Source organism: Cupressus sempervirens, chromosome 9 (assembly GCF_028749045.1).
Source record: "Cupressus sempervirens isolate cs-2001-9-10 chromosome 9, ASM2874904v1, whole genome shotgun sequence".
In the NCBI taxonomy this organism is placed as follows: domain Eukaryota; kingdom Viridiplantae; phylum Streptophyta; class Pinopsida; order Cupressales; family Cupressaceae; genus Cupressus; species Cupressus sempervirens.
In genome coordinates, this window is record NC_143126.1 from 476954255 (window position 1) to 476974180 (window position 19926).

Below are 19926 nucleotides of genomic sequence, written 5' to 3' on the forward strand. Positions count from 1 at the left end.
CGACTCAAAAGATGACTTTCGTCATGATGAAGTCCGGAGATACTCGAACCTGTATGTTCGATGGCAAAGCATGGAACGTGTTATGGTCTAAGCCCACAGATGAATGTGGCGTGTATGGTCTCTGTGGTGCTTTTGGAACCTGCAACTCCAACAATCTTCAGCATTGCAGCTGTGTGGAGGGCTTCACACCGAAAGACAAGCAAGCCTGGGATTCGCAAGAGTGGTGGTCCAGTGGCTGTGTTCGCCAGAGCCCCTTGAATTGCAGTACCGACATATTCATCGACTCCAAATCAACGCTATCTTATGATGATCACGCTCTGTCCTACTCTGCCCCGGCAACTAAGAGGGATTGCGAGAAAGCCTGCCTCAGCAACTGCTCGTGCACTGCTTATGCTTTCAATCCGCCTTCTGGCCCCTGCCAAATCTGGTCTGGATCTCTTCTTAACTTGCGCAACTCTCTGTCAGAAAGCAATTCGAATGTCTTCATTCGAGTAGCTGCCCCTTCCCTTCCAAGTTTTAAACCACCATCGCCCTCTATTAAATTAAAAACCGTTCTGCTTGTAGTGCTTGGTAGTTTCATTGCTCTTGTCATTTGTTTGGGTATCTTTTCATTTTTAATGCGGAGGAGGCGTCATGATCGGGCGCTGCGATCTATTCAGAGTTGTGAAGATTTTCCCGACCCTTTTCTTAGAATGTTCAGTTACAAGGAGTTGAAGATTGCGACCAGGAACTTCAAGTCGAAGCTGGGGAGCGGAGGATTCGGCTCAGTGTTCAAAGGATCTCTTCCAGACGGTGCACTTGTGGCCGTGAAGAAATTGGAGTCCAATTCAAGCCGAGATGAGAAGCAATTTCGAGCGGAAATCAGTTCTTTGGGAAGCATACAACATGGGAATTTGATCAGGCTTCGAGGGTTTTGTGCAGAAGCATCCAGAAGGTTTTTAGTTTATGACTACATGCCCAACGGCTCTCTAGATTCCCTGGTCTTCACGAATAATTCCAAAAGTGAAAGAAAGATGCTCGACTGGAAGACCCGATTCCAGATCGCTTTAGGCACAGCACGAGCTCTAGTTTACCTTCACGAGGAATGCAGAGAACGCATCATTCACGGGGATATAAAGCCTGAGAACATTCTGCTCGATGCTGATTTCTCACCCAAGTTGGCCGACTTCGGCATGGCAAAGCTTCTGAGCAGAGATTTCAGCCGCGTATTGACCACAACGAGAGGGACGAGAGGTTATTTGGCTCCGGAATGGATTTCGGGCGTTCCCATCACTACAAAGGTTGATGTATACAGCTTTGGTATAACGCTTTTGGAAATCATTTCAGGGAGAAGAAGTTTAGATTTAAATGTCCAAGATTCAAGCATGTATTACTTTCCTGCGTGGGCTGCAACTCAAATTAGTCAGGGGAACACGGTAAATATTGTGGAAAAAGGTGTTGCCGAGGAGAAAGATATTGAAGAGGTGAGAAGAGCAGTAGTTGTAGCATTGCTATGCATTGAGAGGGAGGAGGAGATGAGGCCAAGCATGGGGCAAGTGATGCTAATGCTGGAAGGGAAGACGGAACTTCCATCTCCTCCGCAAATGAACAATGGGACAAAAGTAAGCGACAGTAAAATACCGATAGCAATGGCGATGGCGATGTGACTGATATAGAATAATGCAGTGGAGTCTGCTTTTAAAAAATGGGAGCTTGCACATAGTAAAAACTATAACTAACTAGATTTATAATAATTATTAATTCTAGGAGATGGGATAGTAAGAAATAAAGCTAGATTTATAAAAATTATTAATTCTAGTAGATGGGATAGTGAGAAATAAAGCTAGGGACTGATTGTGCAAATCGAGAAATGTTGGGGGCGGATTGTTGAAGTTTTGAGAGTTCTTGAAAAAGCATTGTTGGAACTTTGGAGATTTGGATGATCACATAAACATATTTAATTGTTATTGATTAGTGTAATAGTGATATAGCTTTTTTAATTAAAGTGGGCTTTGTCTCCTTGCAAGATTAATATTTGTTGTTTCATTATATTTCAATATTCTTCTTTCTATATTTATGGATAATATTTTTATTTATATGAATTTCATATTTTGTATTAGTAGTTTATTCTTTTTTTATACAGTTTAGAGTGTAAAAAATATTTTTCACAATGTCATAAAGGAAATTTGTTAACAAAGAGATAAATGTAGATTAAAGAATTTGTTCTTCCTAAATTTTTATCAATGATGAAAATTCTATTATAATAAAAATCATTTTTGCTTACTGTATTAGACAATGTGAGCTCGATTATATTCGATATCTTTAAGAATATTGTAATACATAGATTTGGGATGCCACATTAGGCCATCAACTTTGTTTTTCCATGTGCCTTACTTAGTAAAAATAAATAACTCAATTTATTTAAGTTGTCACTAGTGATAAATCCACAATCTTTTTTCACATGACTAAAAAGAACACTACCTCTGTTGATAATGATAACAATATTTTATTTTAAACACTTACAAATAAATTTCTTAATATACATAGAATGATAACATACATCTGATTTCAATAAGCATTTCTACACAACAATCAAACCTGATTAAAACAAATATTTCCCATTAATTTGATTGTACCCTATAAAGTGACATGTTAGAGAAAGTAACTGGAACATAATTAAATCACCTTTCATTATTTTAAATGAGACTCCTTTCACACTCTCAATACCTTCTACCATTTGTATATTATTATGCAAACTTTTAGATGAAATGAATGCATCATTATTGTAGATATATAGCAAAGCTAGGATGTCGAATTTTAATCAATATGATTTATCATTACATTGCAATGATTTATTAAGAAGGTTGTTTCTTTCAATAGATTATATTAATTTATCACATACTAATTAAGTTATAAATTAAAATCAAACTAATTTATTTAGGCAAATATAATATCATGAAAGTATCTAATAAACCCTATTTGAAGCTATCTATTTTAGAGAATAAAACTTACATTATTATTTTTGTTTTCTCCTATAAATGAAAAAATATTTCATCAATGAAATAGTCATGAATTACAAATCTTTAAAATATATAATTGATTTAGAGGGGAACAAGTGTCACATAGTGGCTTGTATTTGGCATATAGTTTGATTAACTGGAATAGTAAAAGAAGTGATTTTAATAGTTATTAAAATAAATGAATAATAGAAACAAAAATAATTACATTTGATTGGTTGAAATAGAAATATTAATCACTATTTTGATTATAATTTTTTAATTGTAATTTATAAATTTCAATTATAGAGTGTGTTGGAAGTATCAAGTACAAAGTATAAATTGAGTTATTCATAAATTTTGACTATGGTAAAATTTGTGTGTAGTGAATTGGATTAAAATAATGATATTTCAAGTTATAATGAGATGATAAGAAATTATGAGCAAAAATCAGCTCACTTGGAAATATACAACATCGGAATTTAGTAAGGCTTTGAGGGTTTTGTGTACAAGGATCTGGATGATTACTGGTCTATGACTACTATTGAATCTAAAAGATAAATTGGAAATCATAAAACATAGAAAGAAATGCACAACTTATCCTAGTTCACCACAAATGTGGGTATGTCTAGACTAAGAGGAGAGTCTATCTTTTATTGAGTCATTTAAACTTGCAACTTACATACACAAGACTTCGCAATTATATTTATACAACAATCTGCAATAGAAGATGAAGAGACAAATAAGAGGAATATGAAATGAATAGACATGACAATTGGACATCACATCCAGGAATCTCCCACTTGAAGTTTAACTTATGTTGAAACCTCACATCTGAAGAACCTCCCACTTAAACTCTACTTGCCCTCACCAATCCCATGGTAAGAATTTTGCAAAACATAATCTGCATAGCTAGAATAACAACTACAGCTAATTGTTAATCACATCCAACTAACCATACAACATCAGTAGATTTATAACCACATAAATAACCCATACAATAACTCACCAAATATACCATCTTCCAACAAAATACACCAAAAAACCATTGATGAATAAAAATAACTAGAAGACTATTATAGAGAAATTTGAATTGCATGAGAAATGTCAACGATAAGTTGACTCAATCTATCAATCAAGACATAGAAGGCATGGCATTAACATAAAATGTTCTTTGAACCTCATCCAATCTGCTACAAAATGACATGTTCTAAGTCCTCATGAAAAGAGCATGTATTGTTGTTAAAAAACAATGAAGTACAACAATAATAGATGGCCTCAAAAAAATCTTTGAATTAACACCAATGGAAATCATAACTTATCCTTCTACCAACACCAATCAGCACTAAAAAATAGAATACTATTATAGAAAAATTTAAATTGCATAAGCAATGTCAACTATAAGTTGACTCAATCTACCAATCATCACATAGAAGGCATGGAATTAACTTGAAATGATCTTAAAACTACAATCAACCCACTGCAAAATCACACATTCTAAGTCCTCATGAAAAAGACCATGTATTGTTGTTAAAAAAAAATAAAGTACAACAATAATAGATGACCTCAAAAAAGTCTTGGAATGGGCACAAACGCAAATCATAACTCATCCTTCTACTAACATCATCAAGCACCCATCTATGTCAAGTATGATCTCCTTTACCTCCCCATATGAGAGTATTTTAAACACCCAAACACCATGAATGAAAGCTCCTATAAACAAGAAAATCTAACTCCAAACATTTAGAAACTAGGAACAATATCAACAATCTCCTAAATGCATAAGGAGATAAATCTACCAAATAGACTAAGGGTGGTGAGTGAGAATGCTCCTCTAGGATACACCAAGTCTCAATGACTCTTCTCCAAGAATAATCTCCACTAGGTCCATAATGAACTCACATTCAACCACTAGTGTAGGCTCCTCAAACTTCATGCTAAAACCTCCAAAGAGAAATTGTCTCAACATTTTTTTTCTAAACCAATAGAATTGTAGCCTCACCCAAGCCTCTTAGTTTTCAGGATCACCTCCATGGCCAGTCTACCAAAGTACTCGATACCAAGAGCAGTAACCAAGATCAATTATCAAAGCTCCCACTACACATCTGCATAACCTGGGAAAACCTTATGACAATTTGATCTCCACAAACCAACATTCAAGCTCGAAGGAGAAGAAAAAACTATGAAGAGAACTGTGATCATGTCAATGCTCTAATCTAGAATCAATATCTCATCATGCCATAATAACTAACATCTCTAATCATATGGAGGAAATTGTCTCATGCCAACCAAAAATTTGTTGTTGAAACTCTCAGTGCATTATGACACCAAACTATTCATGACATAAAAAACAAGATATGAAAAATGATACTAATCATCACACTCAACAGTGATACCTAAAGCTATAATTGCTTCATAATACCCTTCAGTATTAGAGCCAAATTCATTAAGCGTCTCCATCTTAGAATTGAGGATCTCCCACTGGTCATAATATTTTCTAGTAGCATTTCTTAATGACATGTGTTTCCTCAATAGTGAGAAAAATAGACAAAATTTATGTCTACACAAAGAGCCCTATAAAAACAACTCTAAGACTCTTCATCTCCTCTGTTCATGATCACTACTTGAGGTCACTTTCTCATAAGGTGGAAACGTTCCTATGGCAGCAATTTTTTTTATCATACTTCATCTATTACATATATCTCATTTCGTATTTCCCTTTGCAGCTCTCTTTTAGTTTATTATCTACCACAAGGCTATCCTTCTGAATCTCACTCACATAAAAAATGGAGTCACCAAGCCTAACTTCAACATATTTGAGGCATATGTAAAAACTTAAGAGGCACCATAGGACATCTTCCTTAGAGTTTTTTTGTTATCTCAAACAACTACTCTGTAGTAGTTTAATCCATTGTCTTCTCAACCATCTTTTGTGACAAATCTAATTTTTTTGAGTTTTTCTAATCCTCGTAATAGTCATCATTAGGGAGCATCTTCTCTAAGTTTGGATTCATGTTAAAGGCAACCAACATCATTTTTTTATATAGAAAATCCATCTCTAAACAAAATAAAAATGAACGTCTTTTCAACTTTTGCCTTGTGTAGGAATAAGAGGGGTAATAAGCCAAAGTGCTACAACATTTTAAACAAGTGAAAATAGCCTAACCACCTTCTACAAAAAAAATAAAAATCTAATGAGAAGGGAGAAAATAATCTTAGATTTGTGGTATCCTATTTGGAAAGATCTTCATTTTTTTCGTCATGCCTAATATCCTTGAATAGTATGTGCTTTGATAGTCTTCTCTACTCTGTTGTCTAAGATCTTACATGCTTTAACACCAATTGTTGAATCTAAAAGACAAATTGCAAATAATAAAACATAGAAAGTGACACACAATTTATCCTAGTTGGCTACATTCAGGCTGAGAGCAGAGTCTATCTTTTATTGAGTCATTGCAACTTTCAACTTACATACATAGGGCTTCTCTCTTATATTTATACAATAGTCTTTAATAGAAGATGAAGAGAAAAATAAGAGGAATATGAAATGAATAGACATGATATTTGGACTTCACATGCAACAATTCCATGCCCAATGGCTTTCTTAATTCTATACTATTTAGGAGTGGCTCCAAAAGTAAAAGGAACGTAGTAGACTAGAAGGCTCGATTCAAGATTGCCTTAGGCCCTGTTCGAGATTTATTTTATCTTCGTTGGCTGATTTCATGTTGGAAAAGCTTGTGAGTAGGGATTTAAGTTGCATATTGATCTCAACAAGGGGAACAAGAGGCTATTTAGCTCTAGAATGGATTTTTGGCATTCTCATCACTACAAAGTTTGATGTATATAGTTTCAGCATAACTCTTTTAGAAATCATTTATGGGCAAAGAAGTTTGGATTTAAATGTACAAGATTCAACTATGTAATACTTTCTAGCATGGGGTGCAACTCAAGTTAGTCAGGGGAACACAATTAGTGTTGTGGAAAAGGGTGTTCCAGAGGAGGAATATATTGAAGAGGTGAGAAGAATGATTGTTGTAGCATTGCTATGAATTGAAAGGGAGGAGGAGATGATGGCAAGCATGGGGCAAGTGGTTTTGATCCTTGAAGGGAAGATGAAGCCATTCCCTTCACAAATTGTGAGCCTCGTGCTTGTTGACAATAGAACAAATCAAAGCAACACTAATAGTGATAGTGTTAGTGTTGTATTTAATATAGAATAATGTAAAGCTTAAATGTAAGCTATAGTTATTAGCTATTTAGATTTATAATTACTAGTAATTTGCATTCAAAGGAAATTTAAGGGAAATTTTGATAGATGTTTGATTTGTAAGTGAGTAAAAGTATAGGTTTATAAATATGTATTCTCATAGAAATCAAATTTCTATATAATAGTATCTATTTTTCATGAATTGAAATTATAGTAATGTCTTATTTTTTGAGGTCCTTTTCAAAAAGAATAATATTCAAATTTATATAAAGACATAAAAAATATAATAATCATAACTAAAGATACTTTATTTCATCTTCTTGATCAACAAGTTTGAATACATAGAAAGTAAAATGCTATAATTAATAAGCAACAATTTAATTTTCATGAATTGAAGAAATTGAATAATTTAAAGTGTAGCATTTTAAAAGTGGGTGTAAAAGTACCCACAAATACTTGTTATAAATTTTAGATTGCATGAAAATTATTCCACAAGTTTAGTTATAGTCCAAAGATGTAACACTTACCACAAGCAAAAACAAATAAATATGAAACTCAAAACAAGTACAAAGAACACAATTTTTTTAAAAATTAAACTTAATACAAGTACAAGCACACAGATTGAATCAATCTCAATCTGAAAATCTCATAATGAAAGATGATATCATCCAAATATGATTCCATTAAGACACTAATACATATCGAGTTCAGTACAATATAGAAGTACAATTTCATTCTTGAACATCTATGTCCAACATATGGACCCTATAAGAACTAAATGCTGATTCAAGAAAACTTCAATAGAAATCTTTAGCTACTTGCAAACTCGAAGCACCTAGACACACACACAAAATGCAACACAACACAAAAGAGGGGCTCAGTACACACTGAGTTGAAAAGCGTAATCCACCTACAAGCATGTTAGAATAAACATATACAAAACCATAATGCAGATATTTGATCCACTTAACATTGTGCAGTTTTGACATTAATATGAAAGAAGTAAAAATTTACTCATCATTGCAAAATTAAACTCACACTAAGAATAACCCATAAATGAATCATATATATATACTGAGGTGTCATCATTATGGCACTAAGAATCTACATCCTTGTATGGTATGCCCATAGTCAACACATAACAGAATTCTCTATTATACTTGTCAATGATAGAATAGAGATATGCCTTTTCTCCGTACTTAACCATATAGGGTTTAAGTCATAGGTAAGGCCAATTATATTTTATATGTAATTAACCCACCCAATTATTTTAAAGTTATCACTGAATTAATTAACTAAATAGAATAAATTGATATTCAGCCACCTCGATATACATTCATTACAGCTATCCTTAAAATACACATTAAACAGATATTCTAAGAATGCATAAACTATGAATAACAATTCATGATATTACATTCTTCATCTTTTGAAAAAAAGAAACTCATCTTTTACTGCCAAACTCAAAAGTAAATCTGGATTATTATAACAATAGAAATAAATACTATAATATTACGCTCTAGTAAATATAACTAAACTGATACATCCGCTTAATGATATTAACCAGTCATAATACTATACTACTTACTCCTACTGCCATAATAAACTAAACTTATCCTTTGTAATGACCAAAATAGTAAAACAATGCTCATATGACATTCTTGCTTAACAATTTATCAAACATATATCATAAATCTACTTTATACATGAATCATCTTTCTATTTTAATTATGAATTGAGATGCATCCAGAAAGATTAAAGAAAATTTTGTTTCAAACCTATTATCTCAAAACAGACCATAAATGCTATAAAAATACTTCACAACAAAATTTAAACATAATAGAATCCAAATGCAGCCAAAGCTTAAACAAATGAACCTTTACAATGTAATTGATTATCCAAAATATGATTCATAAAAATGAAATGTAACTTTGAGCATGCCTTTAACCAAAATTTAATAAGAAATGTAATCCTTATGCTAAAAGATGCATACCAATTGTTCACATGACGACCATACTGTTATTGACTTACAACATCCAAAAAAATTCTATTTCCATAACTATAATAAGAAGTTTATGCTATCGCAACTTAACTTATGCCTTAAAATCAAGTTTCCTCATAACTGTTTGATGAAATGTCATGTCTGAGTTTAACTAACAACAAACACTAAGTTTCAAATTTACCAAATGAATATTTGATACCAATGACATGAATATGAACCACAATGTATTTTCATGATAAACTTAATGGTTATTTTATACTGTCACAGAGAATTCTCTACTTGATTCGAGTTTCCCTAAAACTATTTGACAAAAGTCATTATAAACAAAAACCACACATGCTGATTTCTTTATCACTATTTTGAAACACAAAAGAACCAAGCTATCGAATTTCAAGCCCATTATAAATATATAATTCCAGACAGCGAGTTCATATAACATAGTAACTGTGCCCTCAAATCATCATGAGACTACAACTAATACAAACAACGATTGTGGTCGACTTTACATAATGATAAACTCAAGATACGGTTCTATCAAGACACGGCCCTATCAAAGCCGCAATCACTTTCAAACTGATTGTCGCAAGCATGAGGCCTCGACTTGGTTTAACCATGGTGAAGAAAAGAATATGCTTAGAGTAGAGTTTGATCATATACATATAACCACCCCCAATATGGTATCTCCATATTCTACATTCAAAGGTGGGTATCCATAGAACATTGCACACAGTGCCATGCTCTGCACATATCCATCTTTGAGTGTGAATCCATATCAAAAGAAATACTGATAACTGTTTGACATAATGCTAAACGATATCCCATTAAAAATTGTAAACAAGAACTAATAACCCTTAACAAAAGGACTTGACCCTCGGTCCATACAAAGTTTGATAGTCATAACATAAAAAATTTATAGACCCAGCAACTATAATAAACAAGAAATCGCAAAGTATATCACCATACTTCATAGTTAAGAATGAACACTCCACATTTAAAACTGACAACCGTATAAAAACATACCTAACAAATACAAATGCAGATTATACAGTAAAAGAGAGAGTAGGGTAAGAAATTGCCCCTACTTGTAAAGTAGTAGAGGATGAATGAAACACTCCACAACTTGCTACCTTAACCAAAATCAAATTTGCAAACCACACTTCCAAAATGCAGAGCCCGAATGCTGATTTGCAATAGGGGAAATGATATCCAATAACCAAAACCCAATATTAATGTATCAAATGGACTGGGTGTAAACGACTTCACATATCTCAGCCTCATAAACACAAAACCTCTTTCCACAAGCCCTTTCATAATGTCGTCTTCTCAGCATCGAGGCTACAGATACTTAATGAACAAGGTAATGCGGCCATATTTCTGGCCCTATCTTAACAAGAACCACTCACAAAATGAAAAGGTCATCAAAACCCTTAGTGCCATAATATCTCAATAAAGATGCTACTGCCAAAATTCATTTCACTGTCACTCATAACAAGACTGAGCATACGGCAGTCACAAATACCACCGCCATGTTTGGCAAGAAAAATGCAAAAAATCTAGTTATATGCTATGCTTCGAAAGCAATCAAAAACCCCTTAGGGCTTTAAGATATAAAAAACCTCCTTCCATATATCAATTAAAAATTTGATATGCCATTAATCCATTAATGAAAGGTAATAGCCATGGTTTTAAGATATTTCAAAAGTACAACATAAAACATATAGAAGCCATTGATATTTTAAACAAAAACCTAATCAAATAACCAAAAGAATATATATACAAATATATTCTAGGTAATCAACTATTTAGGATAACATAGATATGTTAAGGTCATTAACTTTTCTAATTCTCATAAATCAAAAGTAAATAAACCTAGAATTATAATCCTCTTGCACAATTCAACAGAATGAATGTTTCACAGTCAAAACTGAATAAGTTTATATATATATATATATATATATATATATATATATATATATATATATATATATATATATATATATATATATATATATATATATATATATATATATATATATATATATATATTTATAAATTTATAAACAAGAGAATCTTTTAATATTTATCATCAGTAAAACACAACTGTAACATAACATTTCTACTAAAAATAATACTTTTAATTTATTGAATCAAATCGAACTATATAATAACAATATGCCTAAGCAAGGAAAATTCTTTCTGCATAACATAGATTTAACATTGGGAAATAAATAACCTAGCCATGTTTGCAAATTAAACTCAGCATAACAATCTAAAGTGAAACTTTCTAACATTAATCATAACAGCATTATCATAAATGATTTCACAGCAATATCATAAAAATAGATAAATCAAACCAAGTAATCTGAGATAACAATATGTTCTGAAATAAACACATGTCCCAAAACATTAACACCAAGATCAACAGATAAAAAGAACGTATCATTAGAAAGATACTATGTCCACAAGGACCTGATAAGCAGTAAAAAAAAAAAATGAAGTAAAGGTCAGGCATGACAAAAGAACTCAATCTTCTCATCTAAAAGAACCCTAAATTGTCGCTACCACTAGATTAGAACATAGGGTACATGAAAGTGAGATCAATGAGTCATCCATAAGTCTAATACTAATAGCCTTTCATCATATTTAACTAGCAACACATATCTAATAGAACACTAAATTTATGTGACTATTTGATTGGCACAAGAGGAGTAAAGAAGTAAGCCCCATACATGACCACAATATTAGTACTAATAACTTCTTACCAACTACTCAAATAAATAATGTAGATCTAAATAAATAGTCAAGCACTACATATGATTAGTATTTAGTGAGATGTACGGCATGATCAAGCTTGAAATAAAAACAATTGAACTTAGAAGTTTTGAATTCTTCGGCTCCCTAGTCTACTATTAAATATGCTTCACTATAGGATAATTTCTTTGTAAGTTTTTAATAGGTGTATTGAAAGTTATTGACCTATTAGATTTACAGAGCTACAAGAAAAGAATATTTACCTAACCTTAAGGAAGAATAATACGTATCACTATCATGATATTTTGTCCAAAGATGAAATAACTAATGTAATCTTGCTTCTAGTATTAGAATATATAAAGATTTCCACTAGAAAACCCTCAGTAGTTAGACCATTTAATTGATCATAGTGAAATTTGAGCCATTTATGGAAAATGTATCAATGTTATGAATGTACAGGCCTTCTACAAGCACATGCCTCTTAAGTTGGGGGATGTTAACTTTGTGAATTAAAAAAATCAATAAGATTTGTTGCATAAAAATAATATACAACAAATTATCCTTTCGAAGAGGGCACCTTCATGAGTATTCCACTTTAGAGAGAGAGTGTGTGTTCTTAAACACCCCAAAGAAAACAAAACACTAACAACTATAATGATATTTCAATAGTTATTAATAACACAAGTTATACGATACATCTTATAGTTACTTTTTTGTCCCTAATAAGTGCATTTTTATTGAGTTACAATTATAACTAGCATCCTTTGGAACCACTAAGAAATATATGAAAAAATATTCTAAAATATAGGAATCAACATGTGTCCTTCCTTCAAAGTTATGTATGGATAAGAAAATAATACCCTATTTGATATTTTAGACATGCTCTAATTACCATAATCAATGTTTCTTGAGCTTATAGTAGAATTCTTCAAGGAAGATGAAAGATGAGAAAAAAAACTTAAAGGAGACAATAAATATTTGAAAAATAGTTGTGAGTTAAATACAATACAAGAGTTCAAGTAGAAATAGAGTCTTTTCTTATTGTTTAAGGAAAGTATACTTAGATCATGCATTTTACCATAGATGTACACTTGTTTGAAGGTTGTATAATTGTTAGTATTGTTTAACGAATCATATGGAAAATTACACTTTGCATATGAATACAAAGTTATTTAGTAGTTCTTGGTAGAAATTTAGATGCATGAATATGAATTCAAATAACACCCAAATGCACTTGATCAATAATTTTTCATTTAATGCAAAATTTTATAAGAAAATAGAAGTAGCTTTCAAAAATAAAAATGTATAAAATGTTGAAGATACTATATATAACTAGTAAAAGAAAAGAAGAAAGGAAATAAAATATAGAAAATTAATGTATGATTTTTTTGTCAATATTCAAGAATTAGTTTTTTCTTGAATAAATAATTTATGGTATTTAAATTTTGAATTATAATTCAACCTAAACTAAATAGTAAATGTAAGTAAAAAAAGAGAAATTACAACATATATGGTTAAAGTTAAAATAATTCTCTAAACTAAAACTACTAAAAATTTCAATAGTACAAATACATTGTGGTGCCACATCTTTCTAGATCCTTCATTTCAAGCATCATTATTATTTCTAGTAAAATACATCAAATATGTTTTAAAATTTCTTCATAGTTTTTCTAGTAGATCTAAGATAAACCCGTCCATGATTAGCCTCTAAAATCTTGATGAAAGATGGTAATTTCTTCTCCTTGCATGTAAATAATTTGTTATACTATAACTTTAGATATGAAATAGGGGTTTGAATCGTTGTTTATATCTTTGTTAAAATCTCTCCAAACTCCTCCACTATGTATGGATTTAGATTTGTTGTCTTTTAATAGTTTATATTAAGTGTACAAAATATTTAACATGTTTCATAAATTTTTGAAGATAGTTTCAACTATAGTTAATCAAACCTCCTTAAAAACTTGTAGACATCTTCAAAGATTTGTGCATTCTTTGTGGATTTTCAAAGTTAGTTTTTAACTCTAGTTTTTTTCTCACTCTTTGCCCAAGTAGAAGGAAGATAATAAGTTATCATAATGATCAATTCTATGCAATCCTTTATATATAGAGGTGATGTAATTATTTTTTCCTATAAGTTAATTAAATTCTATTCGCTTGGTGTATATAAGTTAATAGAGGCAATGTAGATATACATTTTAAGAACCTTGTTACTGTATATATAGAGGCAATGTAGATATACATTTTAAGAACCCTGTTATTGTATACATTTAATCTATTTACACCTAGTCTTATTAAGCCTAATTAGATTTTTATGATTATATGACACTTTTCAACACAAGTTATAATCATTTAGGAGTTGTATAGAAGATTCATCCATTCCATATTGATACATCCACCTACACATAAGTGGTAGGAAACTTGCCACCATGTTTCCCAATCAAACACATATATATGTATTTTTCCTCTCTCATGAATCAATGGTAAAATCTAGGCTCTCATTATGTTATCCTTCTTTAATACTATCTCTTAGATCAAGGTAAAATCCACATAGTCTCAAAGCATTTTTGATATTTTTAAAATTATCCTTTATCCACCATCCAAGGTTGCTTAACCAATGTTTGTCATGCCTCTATTCACTAGTTGTGTCTTTGTTTTTAATCTACTACATCTAAGAAACTTTGGGTGTCAATAGTGTATATTATATACAATGTCAATCTAGTACATACATGAGGTTTTGGATAGCAATGATGCCTGTATTATATGTGATCCATTGTTAGTTTTTATTGTGTGTGTTGGCATATCTCTATGTGCAATGGTCATTTTGTAGTAGAGGCACATTGTGGTTGTATTTATTGAGCTCTCTACAACCCCCTTGTGTGTTCGTATATAGAATTGTTTGGCCCTCTACTCTGAGGTCCAAGTGGTTGTATGGTTTATATATTACTTTTTTAAAACCTATCATTGTAGTTTGAAATCAATGAAAATATCGTAGAAGTCATTATGGGAGTTTAAAAACCCATAGGTCAAGCCCTATAGTGAGTGGGGATGACTGCACAAAAAGGTTTCAAAATGAGTGCTAGTGAGGAAAGTAGAAAAAAAAACAAATAGAGGTTTCAAAAGCTCACCCATCTAGAGTTTTATCTTTTTTTCATTAAAAATGGTTGTGATGCTTGTCAATATTAATGTAGTCTTTGCAATCTCTATGTTATTATTCATTTCTGAAAGAAACTTTTTGAGATATAAGAAACTAGGGAGTGATATCATGGAGAAGGGGTGCACTTCTTTTTGGAATTTCAACCCTTGGTGATATGGTTTTTTAGCCCCTAGTTATTTCCAATCCTAAAGGATTTTTTTTGGGGGGGACAAAACAAATTAGTAAAGGTTTTTAAAAGTTACCATAATTTTTTTTGGAGAAAACTTTTGTAAGAGGGAAAAATTCATTTGTTCATGAAATTAAGTTATATTTTCTATGAATCAAATGGGCACACTCTGGCACTATCATTACAAATTGATATTTTCAGCATTTTTGGGGGTTTCATTACAAAGAAATCCAATAAAATGTCAAAAAGAAGAGGGAAAAGATAATAAAGGAATTGTTGTATCTTTTTTTATTTTTTAAACTTCCTCATAAACTTATCTTTATTTCTGCATTCTATTATCAATAATCTAAGTCTAGCAACATGGATCATAATGTGACTATACAACCCCTATTTCCTTTCAATTATTTAGCTAAAGTAGTAGACATCCAAAGAGAATTTTCTACATATTTTTTTATATAGATAACATAAATTGACCAAAGTGAGTTATAAAATTAAATGTTTAGAACAATTATAGAAGAAGCAAGAGTTGGAAATTTCAAATAGTAAGTCAATTGTTAGAATGTTGACAATCTTTAAACTTCTTGATCAAACTCCTTGAATACACAATTTCTTGATGGTTGACAACTTGTGGATGTCTTGTAATTAATACAAGGTGTGGCTACTTCATAGAATATATATGTGAAAATGAAGGGAGGATACTTCGTTTTATTGTAATCTCATATGTCAAATTTTAGGAAGTCCATTCCACGAGGTAGGAAAGGAGAAAGAAATATTACATCAAACCCATGATCCCTAAAGGTCCTTCAAAAGAAAAGTTCACCCCTAGGGAATCCATACAAGGAGAGCACCATTTCAAGGTACTTATGCAAGAGAAAATAAATATATAAGGTAGTCAAGGTGATTTAGAAAGAAGTGTGATGAAATTGATTAAAAAGGCCTCAAAACTTTGAATTAACCAAGATAGGGTTTAGGGAAAGAGTGTTTTTTATGATTGGAGAGAAAGAATAGAGGAGGATTGGTAGAAATTAGATCCTACATCAAATTTTGCATAGCTAGAGAAGGAAAAGTAAAGGAGGGCCTTTAACTTTGAATCCTAACTCAACATTTACAACAATTGGAGAAGAAAATCCAATGGGGTAAATAGGTGAATTAATTGGATATTATGTATAGTATTTAGGGACAACATCTATTTTTGAGCAATATTAAATAAAGGATCTTGAATAAATAATTCATGCCAATAAATGCAATGTAAGATCTTAATGAGAAGGGCTACACTAAGGAGGGATAAAAAGGTCTCAAAAAGGAAAAAGTAAGTGCTTACTATTTATATAAGGGGGGAAATGAATTCACTTCCCTATGCAAAGATTAAGGTTGAAAACCAAGATTCACCTCCTAATGTAGGCTCAATTACCACAACATGAAGTGTCAATTTATAAACTAATGCAAAAGGGTCAATTGCTTGGACTTACTTCTCATTCACCTCCACAAAGGAAGGGTTTTATAAATATACATATGCTATATAAATATTAATGCAAAGGAAGAAAAATATGTATTGAAATAGAGGAGAGGAGGAAACCCATCTTGAGCAATAAAAATATGTAAATGCACAGTCATATAATGTCAAAAACTACTAAAAATCAAATTCTAGACCTGAAAATACAAGATCTACAAAACCTAGAAATTATTTGGCTTTAGATCAACATCAAATTGTAGTAGGATAGGCTCAAGGATGAAGTATGACCTTGACCTTCTATCTCTAATTGTGAAACTAATTTTGAATCTTTGAAGTTATATGAAAAGGGTGTTCAAATATGTGCTTTGTTTTTGTCTTTTGAGGTCTATAGCCTACAAGAAAAAGGAGTTTGTTTTGTAGACAGGTGGTTTGCCTTATTCAAATTCCATCTTAGGAATTAACCTAGAAATTAAAATAGATGAACATAGAAAACTAGCAAGTAGTATTTTAGTAGATCTAATATGAAGCAATATAAATCAATGAATATTCTCATGAACTTAGGATGAATCAAATATGTTGATTCAATAGCCTTTACTTGACTTTTAAAACTATAGGAAAGGAAATCAAAGTAAATTAAAACATTTATGAATGAATGTCTTTAAAATTCACCTTAAGAATGAATGTTGATCTTAGAGAGAGGAATGTAGAAGATGCAAAAATGGATCCTAAATTTATTACAAGAGATCTTGAATGTTGAAAGTACCATGAAACTGTTGAAAATAATTATTCAATTGTATGTTATCTTTGATGTTACACAAAATGTTAAGCCTTGTCGAGTAGTCAATGTCAGTCGATCTCACTCAGGCATTAAAGACAATTTCTTGTGTATGCCAAGCATTCCAGTTATAAACAAGTTTATAGTTAGTTCTTACCAAGCTTACTTGGGCATCGAAGGCATATCCTATGTTGATCGAGCTTACTAGGTTACCAAAGGAAAGTTAGCATGGATCCTATGTTGTCTAAGTCCACTCGATTACCAAAGGAAAGTCACTTTAGAATCAGTATTGATCAAGTTAGATCAATTAATGAAGAGTTTCTCTGAGTTGACTGGGTAACAAAGAGTTTGTCTAAGTTGACTAAGTACTCAATTATGTATTAGCCAACTAATAGCATATTGAGTTTGGTTAATGTTAGAAGACTTCAGAGATGATATTTGATTTATTGAAAGTGTATTCAAGCTAACTTGACAAGATAAATTATACAAGTATAAGCTCAAGTTGAGCATTGAATAATGTAAGCATGGAATTGAAGAAGATGATTAAGGATGCAAATTTGGAAGGATATATGTAAAAGGATAGAGTATCTAATTTAACCAAGCTACAAAGAACATTTTGATCAAGAAGGACCAAATAATCAAGCCAGGATAGAGATCTAAATCAACAAAGTTAGTTGCATCAGCAATTAGGTCAAGTCATTATTACTCTTTAATAATTGTAGTAGTGAATCAAATTTCTTAACAAAGTTAGCCTATTAGCTATTTGGAAAATCCTCTAACAAGGTGGAATTTCTAGATTGAAGTATCTTAAGACCTCTACCAAGGCCACTCCTTATAGGGTGAACTAAATACTCTAACAAGGTCACACCTAACCGTGGATTTTGTAACCTTTAATAGGGTTATCTCCTAATAGGGCTCACTTTAGAAGAGTGAAAAATAGTAATTAGCTATAGGTAGTGGTTTTCCCAAATTGGGTTTCCACATTAAATCTTGTTGTCTCATGTGTTCATGTTATTTCTTTTATATTTCTATAGCTAAGTTAATTTAGGTTAATCACATTTAACATCTTGAGATTTGTATATTCAGTGTTAACTAAGTGACAATAATATATTTAATGTTAACCAAGTTTTAGGAAGGATTTGTTTTAAAAAAAAATTGTATTAGATGAAGTCAAAGATTGTCCTACTGCTCATGAAATGTGGATCAAGCTAAAAGATATCTATGGAGGAGAGCTAAGGAAAAAAGTCTCAGAGGTTAGTTTGATCAAATGAAGATGAGGGAAGATGAAAACATTGCACAATATAGTAAAAGAATCAAAGAAAGTGTGAGTGTAATTAGAGGCTTGGGAGGGAAAATAGATGATGTAATAGTGGTCAAAAAGGTACTCAGAACTCTTCTGTCTATTTATGCAATTACAACTTTAGTTATTCAAGAAATGAGATGTAATCCCAAAAATGGTATAACTTTGGATGCACTAGTGGGAAGGTTGACACTCTTTGAGTTAGACAACTTTAATAACTATATTCCTAACTCTAGTAGCATTGAGTCTGCATTTCAAGCTAAGCTATCACTCAAAAAGAAAGGTGGAAAATCTAAAGGCAAATAGTTTAAAAGCGAAGATGAAGAGGATTCTAATGATGACCTTGAAATCATTGAATCCCTACTTGTAAGAAGATTACCTAAAGGATAATGAAAGTACAAAGGTAAAAATTTTGTAATATGTTTCTCTTATGAAGAAGTTGATCACATTCTTGCAAGGTGTCCAAAAAAAGAAGGTAAGAAATATTTCAAAAGCTACAAAGATAACAAGGAACCTAAGTAAGATAAGAACTTGAAAATTTCACAAATAATAGTGATTGAGTTCCTATGATTCTTGTAATGAGTATCATAATGAATTTTGAGAGCCCTACATTGGTTTCTTTAAATAAATAATATTCAAGGAGACCGATGAATGTGGCAAGGGATAAAATAATCGAATGTAGATTATTAAATAAAGACACAAGTCAAGAGAGCTCATTTACGAAAGGACATAGGGTCTGCCAATACCGATAGTGTTAGACATAATCTAAGGCACAATGGTGAACATGTGGGATCCTGTATCAAGTGGCACAAATCCATATACTCTCCATCTCATATAGACCACATATGTGAAAGAAACAATAGGGAAAAGGCTTCATCAACATAATGTAAAATTATTAAGCTGGATACACCTCATTTCATACACTGAGCCGTATGTGCATATGGAAAAATGTTGAGATAGTCATGTTCCTTTAATTATGCCAAGAAAGCTCTATTTTTGTGATCATCCAAGGAGTGACATCTGATTTTATTCCCCAATCTTTATCTTGGATCATTTTTCTAATGAAGCTCAAACCATATAATGAGACATATTGTGTAATCATATCAGCTTTGTTGAAATTTGAGCTGAAAGATGTTGTAG

At 31.5% G+C, this 19926-nt stretch overlaps 1 pseudogene across 1 annotated transcript in view; it reads left to right on the forward strand.

The window, feature by feature from the left end:
• LOC149539392 (G-type lectin S-receptor-like serine/threonine-protein kinase At2g19130 pseudogene) overlaps nt 1-1984 on the forward strand; it is a 2914-nt pseudogene extending 930 nt beyond the window's left edge. The window contains exon 1 of the transcript XR_016356228.1: nt 1-1984. This exon is cut by the window's left edge and continues 930 nt beyond it. The product of XR_016356228.1 is annotated as a G-type lectin S-receptor-like serine/threonine-protein kinase At2g19130 pseudogene (transcript).
• Nucleotides 1985-19926: the final 17942 nt, after the last annotated feature.